The 10,569-nt window shown below is 38.1% G+C and overlaps 1 pseudogene; it reads left to right on the top strand.

The window, feature by feature from the left end:
• Nucleotides 1–8,111: 8,111 nt before the first annotated feature.
• LOC101100481 lies at nt 8,112–8,565 on the top strand (annotated as a pseudogene).
• Nucleotides 8,566–10,569: the final 2,004 nt, after the last annotated feature.

Raw genomic sequence — 10,569 nt, 5'->3', positions numbered from 1 at the left:
AGAAATCCGGGTCCAGGAAGCAACAGTTCACAACAAGATGAATCCAAAGAGATACACACCAAGATCCATCAGAAATAAAATGTCAAAAATTAAAGAGAAAGAGAAAAGTATAAAAACAGCAAGGGAAAAGCAATTAATTATGCATAGTGAAACCCCCCATGAGACTCTCATCTAATTTTTCAATAAAAAATTAACAGACCAGAATGGAGTGGTAAGATATATTCATAGTACTGGCAGGGGAAAAAACCTACAACCAGAAACACTCTATCCAGCAAGGTTATCATTCAGAATTGAAGGGTAGGTAAATATATCCCAAACAAGCAAAAGCTAAAGGAGTTTATTATCACTAAACAGGCAAACAGGCTTTACAAGAAATAATAAGGGACTTCCTCAAGCAGAAAAAGTCATAACTAGAAGTAAAAAAAAAAAAAAAAAACATAGGAAAGAAAAAAATTTCATAAGTAAAGGCAAACATAAAAATAGGGCAGTGGATCAATCAACCACTTATAAAGTGAGTAAGAGAATTAAAAGATAAGAGCGGTAAAAATCAACTAAATCTACAATAGTGACTTAATGAGTAAACTAAGGAAAAAGATATAAAATATGGCATCAAAAATATGAACATAAGCAGGGGGGTAAAATGTAGTGCTTTCAGAATGCATTTGAACTTAAATGACCACCAAATAATTTTTTTCCATTTTTTATTTAAATTCCAGTTAGTTAACATAGTGTAACATTAGTTTCAAGAGTAAAACCCAGTGATTCATCACTTACATACAACACCCACTGCTCATCGCAACAAGTGCCCTTCATATTTCCTATCACCCATTTAACACATCCCCCTGCCCACCTCCCCTGGGTTTGTTCTCTACAGTCCAGAGTCTGTTTTATGGTTTGCCTCTCTTTCCCCCCATCTGTGTGCATCCATTTTTTTCTTAAATATGAGTAAAATCCTATGGTATTTTTCCTTCTCTGATCAACTTATTCCACTTAGCATAATACACTCTAGCTCCCTCCGCATCATTGCAAATGGCAAGATTTCATTCTTTTTGATGGCTGACTAATATTTCATTGTATATATACACCACATCTTTTGCATCTGTTCATCAGTCAATGGACATTTGGGCTCTTTCCATAGTTTGGCTATTGTTTATAATGCTGCTATAGTCATCAGGATGCATGTATCCCATAGAATTGATATTTTTGTATCCTCTAAGTAAATACCTAGTAGTGCAACTGCTGAATCTTAGGGTATTTTTTAACTTTTATTCTCTTTTTAACTTGTGGGGAACCTCCATACTCTTTTCCAGAGTGGCTGCACCCCGTTTGCATTCCCACCCACAGTGAAATGACCACCAACCTAAAACAGACTGCCATATATATCAGTTGTGATATATGAACCTCACGGTAACCACAAACCAAAAACCTTTGATAGATACATTTAAAAAGAGAGAGAGAGAGAAACATGATACGAAAGAAAGTCATCAATCACAAGAAAGCAAAAGAACAAAGAAGACCTACAAATGCACCCAGAAAACAATCAGCAAAGTGGCAATAAATACCAACCTACCAGTAATTACTTAAAATGTAAACGGAATAAAACTCCAACCAAAAGACATAAGGTGGCCAAAAGAATTTAAAAAACTCATCTGTATGCTGCCTGTAAGAGACTAGATCTAAAGACACACACAGCCTAAAAGTGAAGGGACGGAACAAGATAACCCATTTAGGTGGAAATAAAAAGAAAGCAAGAGGGACAATACTCACATCAGGGCGCACCTGAGTGGCTCAGTCAGTTAAGCGTCCGACTTCGGCTCAGGTCATGATCTCATGGTTCGTGGGTTTGAGCCCCGTGTCGGGCTCTGTCCTGACGGCTCGGAGCCTGGAGACTGCTTCGGATTCTGTGTCTCCCTCTCTCTCTCTCTTTGCCCCTCCCTCGCTCTCTCTCACCTCTCTCTCTCTCTCAAAAATAAACATTAAAAAATTTTAAAAAATAACAATACTTACATCATTGTGTACGGTGTAAGAAAGTGGTCCAGTTTCATTCTTTTGCATGTAACTCTCCAGTTTTCCCAACACCATTTGTTGAAGAGATTGTCTTTTTCCATTGCATATTCTTCCTTGCTTTGTCAAAGATGAGTTGACCATATATCTGTGGGTCCATTTGTGGGTTTTCTATTCTGTTCCATTGATCTATGTGTCTGTTTTTTGTGCCAGTACCATACTGTCTTGATGCCTACAGCTCCGTAATATAGCTTGCAGTCCAGAATCATGATGCCTCCAGCTTTGCTTTGCTTTTTCAGAATTGCTTTAGCTATTCAGGGTCTTTTATGGTTCCATGCAAATTTTAGGATTATTTGTTCTAGCTCTGTGAAAAATTCTGGTGGTACTTTGGTAGAGATTACATTACATTTGTATGTTGCTTTGGGTAGTATAGACATTTTAACAATGTTCTTCCAATCCATGAGCGTGGAATGTTTTTTAATATCTGTGTGTCCTCTCATATTTCTTTCATGAGTGTTCTATAGCTTTCAGAGTACAGATCTTTTACCTGTTTAGTTATGTTTATTCCTAGCTAGCTTATTGTTTGGGTGCAATTGCAAATGGGACTGATTCCTTGATTTCTTTTTCTGCTTTTTCACATTTCATGTGTATAGAAATGCAACAGATTTCTGTATGTTGGTTTTACATCCTGTGACTTTGCTAAATTCATATATTAGTTCTAGCAATTTTTTGATGGAGTCTTTCAGGTTTTCTACATGGAGTATCGTGTCATCTGCAAATAGGGAAAGTTTGACTTCTTCCTGGCCAATCCGGATGCTTTTTATTTCTTTTTGTTGTCTGATTGCTGGGGCTAAGACTTCTACTACTATCTTAAATAGCAATGGTGAAAGTCGACATCCCTGTCTTGTTCCTGAACACAAAGGAAAAATTCATATTCCATGATCAAGTGGGATTTGGTGTAGGACACAAAGTTTGTTCAACACTCATAAATTGATCAATGTAATATATGACATTAAAATATAGCAAGATAAAAACCATATCATATCATTAGATAAAGAAATGGCATTTAACAAAATTCAATATCCATTCATGATAAAAATTCTCAACAAAGTTGGTGTAGAGGGAACATACCTCAACATGATGAAGGCAATATATAACAAGCCCACAGATAATATCATACTCAGTGGTGAAAAATTGAAAGCTTTCCCTCTAAGATAAGGTATGAGACAAGGGTGTCCACTATCCCCACTTTTACTCAGACTAGAATTGGAATACCTAGCCATAGCAATTACACAAGAAAGAGAAATAAAATGCATCAAACTTGGAAAGGAAGAAGTAAAACTGCCACTTGTTGCAGAAGACATAATACTCCATAAAGAAAACCCTAAAGACTCCATCCAAAAACTATTAGAACAAATAAATAAGGTTTCAGGACACAAAATCAATACACAAAAACCCTTTACACTAATAATAAACCTGAGAAAAATAAATTTAAAAACAATTTCATTTACAATGTCATCAAAAAGAATAAAATGTCTAGGAAAAATTGAACCAAAGACATGAAAGAACTGTACTCAGAAAACTATAAGACACTGATGAAAGGAACTGAAGATAACACAAGTAAATGGCAAAATACACCAGGCTTATGGATTGGAAGAATTAATACTGTTAAAATCTCCATACTGAAAGAAATCTTTAGAGTCAATGAGATCCCTATGAAAACACCTAACAGCATTTTTTATAAAACTAAGACAAAAATCACAAAATTTGTATGAAACCATAAAATTCCCTAAATTTCCAAAGCAATCTTGAGAGAGGACAGAGCTGGAATTATCATGCTCCAGGATTTCTGACTACACTACAAAGTGACAGTAACCAAAGAGTATGGTACTGGCACAAAAACACACAGATTAATGTAATAGAACAGAGAGCCCAGAAATAAACCCATATTTATATGGCAAATTAATCTATGAAGAACTGGCAAAAATATAGAATGAGGGAAAGACGATCTTTTCAATAAATGATATTGGGGAAACTGGACAGCTACATGTAAAAGAATGAAATCAGACGACTATCTTACACTATATACAAATATAAACTCAAAATGGATTAAAATTTAAAATATGACCTGAAACCATAAAACTCCTAAGAGAAAACATAGCCAGTAAACCCTTGGACATCACTCATAGTGATATTGTTTTTTCCTATTTGGTAGAGACAAGGACAACAAAAGCAAAAATAAACAAATGATATTATGTCAAACTAAAAAAGCTTCTGACCAGAAAATGAAACCATCAACAAAATGAAAAGGCAACCTATTCAATAGGAGAAGATATTCACAAATGATACACCTGATAAGGAAATAACATATAAAACATATGTAAAAAAACCCTAAAACTCAACATAAAAAAATAATCTGATTAAAAAATCAACAGAGGAGGGGCACCTGGGTGGCTCAGTCAGTTAAGCATCCGACTTCGGCTCAGGTCATGATCTCACAGTCCGTGAGTTCAAGCCCCGCATTGGGCTCTGTGCTGACAGCTCAGAGCCTGGAGCCTGTTTTGGATTCTGTGTCTCCCTCTCTCTCTGACCCTCCCCCGTTCATGCTCTGTCTCTGTCTCAAAAATAAATAAAAGTTAAAATTTTTTTTAAAAAAATCAAGAGAGGAGGGGTGCCTGGGTGGCTCAGTTGGTTAAGCATCTGACTTTGGCTTAGGTCATGATCTCGCGGTTTGTGAGTTCGATCCCCATGTCGGGCTCTGTGCTGACAGCTCAGAGCCTGGAGTCTGCTTCGGATTCTGTGTCTCCCTCTCTCTCTGCGCCTCCCCTGCTCATGCTCTGTCTTTCTCTGTCTCAAAAATAAAATAAAACATTAAAAAAAATCAACAGAGGATCAGGGGTGCTTGGGTGCCTCAGTCAGTTAAATGTCTGACTCTTGATTTCAACTCAGGTCATGATCTCACAGTTCATGGCTTTAAGCCCCACGTCGAACTCTGCACTGACAGTGTGGAGCCTGCTTGAGATTTTCTCTCTCTCCCTCCCTCTCTCTGTTCCTCCTGAGCTTGTGCTCTCTCTCTCTCTCAAAATAAATAAATAAATAAGAGGGAAGTACATAGCAATATAGGCCTAAGTCAAGAAGTAAGAAAAATCTCAAACAACTAACATCACACCTAAAGGAGCCAGAAAAAGAGTAACAGACAATGCCTCAGGACAGCCAAATGAAGTAAATAATAAAGATTAGAACAAAAATATATGATATAGAAACTAAAAACCAATAGAAAAGACCAATGAAACCAGGAGCTGGTTCTTTGAAAAAATTAATAAAATTGATAAACCTATAGCCAGACTTATCAAAAAGAAAAAAGAAAGGACCCAAATGACTAAGATAACAAGTGAGAGAGGAGAAATAACCACCAACACCACAGAAACACAGTTTTAAGAGAATATTATGAAAAAATATATGCCAATCAGTTGGACAACCTGGAAGAAATGGATGAATTCTTAACAACATATAAAATACCAAAACAGAAACAGGAAGAAATAGAAAACTTGAACCGACCAATAACCAGCGAATAAACTGAATCAATAATCGAAAGCTCCCAACAAAAAAAAAGTCCAGGGCCAGATGGCTTCACAGGTGAATTCTACAAAACATTTGAAGAAGAGTTAATACCTATGCTTCTCAAACAATTCCAAAAGTTAGAAAAGCAAGGAAACTATTTGAATTCAATGTGTGTGGCCAGAATTACCCTGAAACCAAAATCAGACAAAGACACCATTCAAAAAGAGAACTACAGGCCAATATCTGTGACGAACATTAATGCAAAAAATGCTCAGTAAAATACTAGCAAACAAAATCCAGTAATATGCTAAAAGAATCATTCACCACAATCAAGTGGGATTTATTCCTGGGTTGCAAGGATGGTTCAATATTTGCAAATTAATCAACATGACACACCACATTAAGAAAGGAGAGGAACCATATGATCCTTTCAATAGATGCAGAAAAAGCATTTGACAAAGTACAATATACATTCATGATAAAAACTATCAACAAAGTAGGTTTAGAGGGAACATACCTCCACATAATAAAGGCCATATTTGAAAAACTCACAGCTAACATCATCCTAAGTGGGGAAACACTGAGAGCTTTTCCTCTATGGTCAGGAACAGATAGGGATGTCCACTCTCACCACTCTTACTGAACATAGTACTAGAAGTCCTAGCCATAGTAATCAGACAGCAAAAAGAAAGCAAAGGCATCCAAATTGGTAAGGAAGAAGTAAAACATTCACTATTTGCAGGTGACATGATACTACGTGTAAAAAATCTGAAAGATTCCACCAAAAAACTGCTAGAACTGATACACGAATTTGGTAAAGTCACAGGGCACAAAACCAACGTACAGAAATCTGTTGCATTTCTATTTACCAACATGAAGCAGCAGAAAGAGAAATTAAGGAATCAATCTCATTTACATTTGCAGCAAAAACAATAAGATACCTAGGGATAAACCTAATCAAAGAGGTGAAAGACCTGTGTTCTGAAAACCATAAAACACTAATGTAAGAAAGTGAAGATGACCCAAAGAAATGGAAAGACATCCCATGTCCATGGATTGGAACAGCAAATACTGTTAAAATGTCTATACTACCCAAAGCAATGCACATTTAATGCTATCCCTATCAAAATACCAAAGGCATTTTTCACAGAGCTAGAACAAACAATCCTAAAATTTGCATGGAACCACAAAAGACCCCAAATTGACAAAGCAATCTTGAAAAAGAAAAGCAAAGCTGGAGGCATCACAATTCTGGGCTTCAAGTTATGTTACAAAGCTGTAGTGATCAAAATAGTATGGTACTGGCATAAAGACAGACACATAGATCAGTGCAACAGAATAGAGTACCCAGAAATAAACCCACAACTATATGGTCAATTAATCTTTGACACAGCAGGAAAGAATATCCAGTAGGAAAAATACAGTCTCTTCAAAAATGATGTTGGCAAAACTGGAAAGCAATATGCAAAAGAATGAAACTGGACCATTTTCTTACACTATACACAAAAATAAATTCAAAATGGTTGAAAGACCTAAATGTGAGACCTGAAAACAAAAAAATCTCAGAGGAGGGGTACCTGGGTGGCTCAGTCAGTTAAGTATCTGACTCTTGATCTCACCTCAGATCTTGATCTAAGGGCCATGAGTTCAAGCCCCACATTGGGCTTGGTGCTGCGAGCAAAGCTTACTTTAAAAAAAAAAAAGTAAAAATAAAAATAAAAAATCCTAGAGGAGAACACAGGCATTGCTTTCCTGTGGACATTGGGCAGTGCAACTTCTTTCTAGATATGTCTCCAGAGCAAGGGAAACAAAAGCAAAATAAACTATTGGGACTTAATCAAAATAAAAAGCTTCTGCACATCAAAGGAAACATCAGCAAAACACAACACAACCTACAGAATGAGAGAAGATATTTGCAAATGACACATCAGATAAAGGATTAGTATCCAAAATATATAAAGAGTTTATGAAACTCAACACCCCAAAAATGGATAATCCAATTGAAAATGGCAGAAGATATGAACAGACATTTTTCCAAAGAAGACCTACAGATGGCCAACAGACACATGACAAGATGACTCATCATCATCCGGGAAATACAAATCAAAAGTACAAAGAGATATCACCTCACACCTATCAGAATTGCAAAACTCAACAACACAGGAAACAACAGGTGTTGGTAAGGATATGGAGTAAGGGGAACCCTCTTGCACTCTTGGTGGAAATGCAAATTGTACAGCCACTCTGGAAAACAATATGGAGATTCTTCCAAAAGTTAAAAATTGAACTACCAGACAATCCAGCAATCACACTACTGGGTATTTATCCAAAAAGTACTAATTCAAAGGTATACCTGCACCCTGATGTTTACAGCAGCATTATCTACAATCTACATAGCGCAATTACAGACATAGCCCAAGTATCCATTGACAATGAATGGATAAAGAAGATGTGGTGTATATATATATATATACACACACACTATGACATATTACTCAGCTATAAGAAAGAATAAAATCTTGTCCTTTCTTCAGGTGGCTGGGAAGATGGCAGACTTCTAGACTCACCATGCCCATCTAAAACAGACAACCAACTTTCAAAGTCAAGAGAGGGTCCTGCTTAGAGAAACTGGCAAAAAGAAGCTGCTATGATACTGCAGAAACATTGCTCTAGGCTTCAAGAAGCCCAAGGAGCCCACTGACAAGAAATGTCCCTTTACTGGTGATGTGTCCATCCAAGGGCAGATTCTGCCTGGTGTGGTGTCCAAGATGAAGACACAGAGAACCACTGTCATCTGCTGAGACTACTTCCACTGCATCCTAAAGTACAACTGCTCTGAGAAATGCCACAAGAACATGTCCGTGCACCTGTCTGCTTTGGGGATGTCCAGACTGGCAACACTGTCACAGTGGGTGTTGGCTCTTGAAAAAGGCTGTGCACTGCAACAGGCTCAAAGTCGCAAAGGTCACTGGCACCAAGAGGCAATTCCAGAAGTTCTGAGACTAGTCATCTGCCCACACCCCAGAAGAAAACAAAGTTATTTTCCCAGTCAAACAAAAAATGGAACCTTGCTATTTGCAATGACATGGACAGAGCTAGAGAGTATTATGCTAAGCAAAGTAAGTCAGTCAGAGAAAACCAAACACCATAGTTCACTCATATGTGGAATTTAAGAAACAAAAGAGCAAAGAGGGAAAGAGAGAGAGAGGTAAGGCAAGAAACAGGCCCATAACTACAGAGAACACGCTGCTGGTTACCCAAGGGGAGGGTGGGGAGACGGGGGGACTAGGTGATGGGGGATGAAGGAGGCGCTTGTGACGAGCACTGGGTGATGTACACAAGTGTTGAATCCCTATACTGTACACCTGCAACCAACATTACGCTGTATGCTAACTGCTGGAATTAAAATAAAAACTTAAAAAAAAACTGATGTGTTGAAGTATAGTAAAACCTCGGGTTGTGAGCATAAATCGTTCCAGAGACATGCTTGTAATCCAAAGCACTTGTGTATCAAAGCGAATTTCTCCATAAGAAATCACGGGAACTTTAAAGGATTCATTCCACAACCCAAAAATATCCATATAAAAAAGATTAAAATTCTGTGATATAATACAAAACAATAAAGAAAATACAAAATATAAAGAAAAATGAATAAATTGACCTGCACTTACCTTTAAAACCCTTTGTGGCTGGTGTGAGGGTGGCAAGAGAGAGGAGGGCTGTTGTGTAGGACGACTTTCACTAACAGGATCACTGCTATCTATTGGCTCAATGGAGTCTTTTTCTTTTCCTGCAAGTTTAACAAGGAACCTATCCAGTGGCACTTGCTTTCACCTTCTTTTGACGATTTCACGGAAACGGACATTGCGTTGTCATTAAACAGATTCATTGCTTGCACTGTTACAGCCTTATTCAGGTGGTGCTTTTCTACAAAACTTTGCACTGTTTCCCACATTTTACACATCTCCCTAATCTCATTTGAAGTGAGGGATTCCTCCACTTTTTTCTCCTCCTCCTCCTCTGCAGACGAGATGCAGGTGTAAACTTCTTATAAAATTTTGCAATTTCGGTGCATACCTCGTTTATACTTCTCACTGATTTCCTTCTTAACTTCCACAGTCATCATCTCCTTCTTTTTTTTTTTAATTTTTTTTTTCAACGTTTATTTATTTTTGGGACAGAGAGAGACAGAGCATGAACAGGGGAGGGGCAGAGAGAGGGAGACACAGAATCGGAAACAGGCTCCAGGCTCCGAGCCATCAGCCCAGAGCCTGACGCGGGGCTCGAACTCACGGACCGCGAGATCGTGACCTGGCTGAAGTCGGACGCTTAACCGACTGCGCCACCCAGGCGCCCCCATCATCTCCTTCTTAACCGCCGTTCTTTCAACCGCTTTCCACAGGAGGGCCATCGTACACGCTCGCAGGGATGTTGACTGCAGTACATATACTGTGACTGTGTCATATACTGTATTTAATGTAACTTGGTAATAAGGCAGCAGAGGAAAGGGTCTATATCTGCAGGCAGCCTGACCTAGGATGAGGCAAAGCATTCCTAAACTTATTCTTGTATGGAAAAGCAAAGGACCGTCCATAGGTGCTTTGAAGTGACAAAAAATACACTATTGCCAGTTGTAGGCACCTTCCAGCGTTCTGAAATATCACTGATTCCTGCCAAACACTGCGGCCTGAATTCGAGCATCTGAGCATGGGAGACCATCATCACCTACAATCCCGCAATGAGAGAGAGAGAGAGAGAGAAGAACCATTGGCTCAGTTGTGATCATGTGACATTCAGCATCACAAACTACTCATATTGCAAGACGTCACTCATTTATCAAGTTAAAATTTATTAGGAACATTCGCTTATCTTGCAGAACATCTGCAGAACAAGTTACTCACAATCCAAGGTTTACTGTCTATGGGAATCGTCTTATGCTTAACTGATTGGAGCTACACTGTTTATGAGGCTTCCTTCAAGTAGTATCTTCTTTCATTAAGATAC

The sequence above is a fragment of the Felis catus genome, chromosome B4, assembly GCF_018350175.1.
Source record: "Felis catus isolate Fca126 chromosome B4, F.catus_Fca126_mat1.0, whole genome shotgun sequence".
In the NCBI taxonomy this organism is placed as follows: domain Eukaryota; kingdom Metazoa; phylum Chordata; class Mammalia; order Carnivora; family Felidae; genus Felis; species Felis catus.
This window is presented reverse-complemented; position numbering and strand designations above follow the sequence as displayed.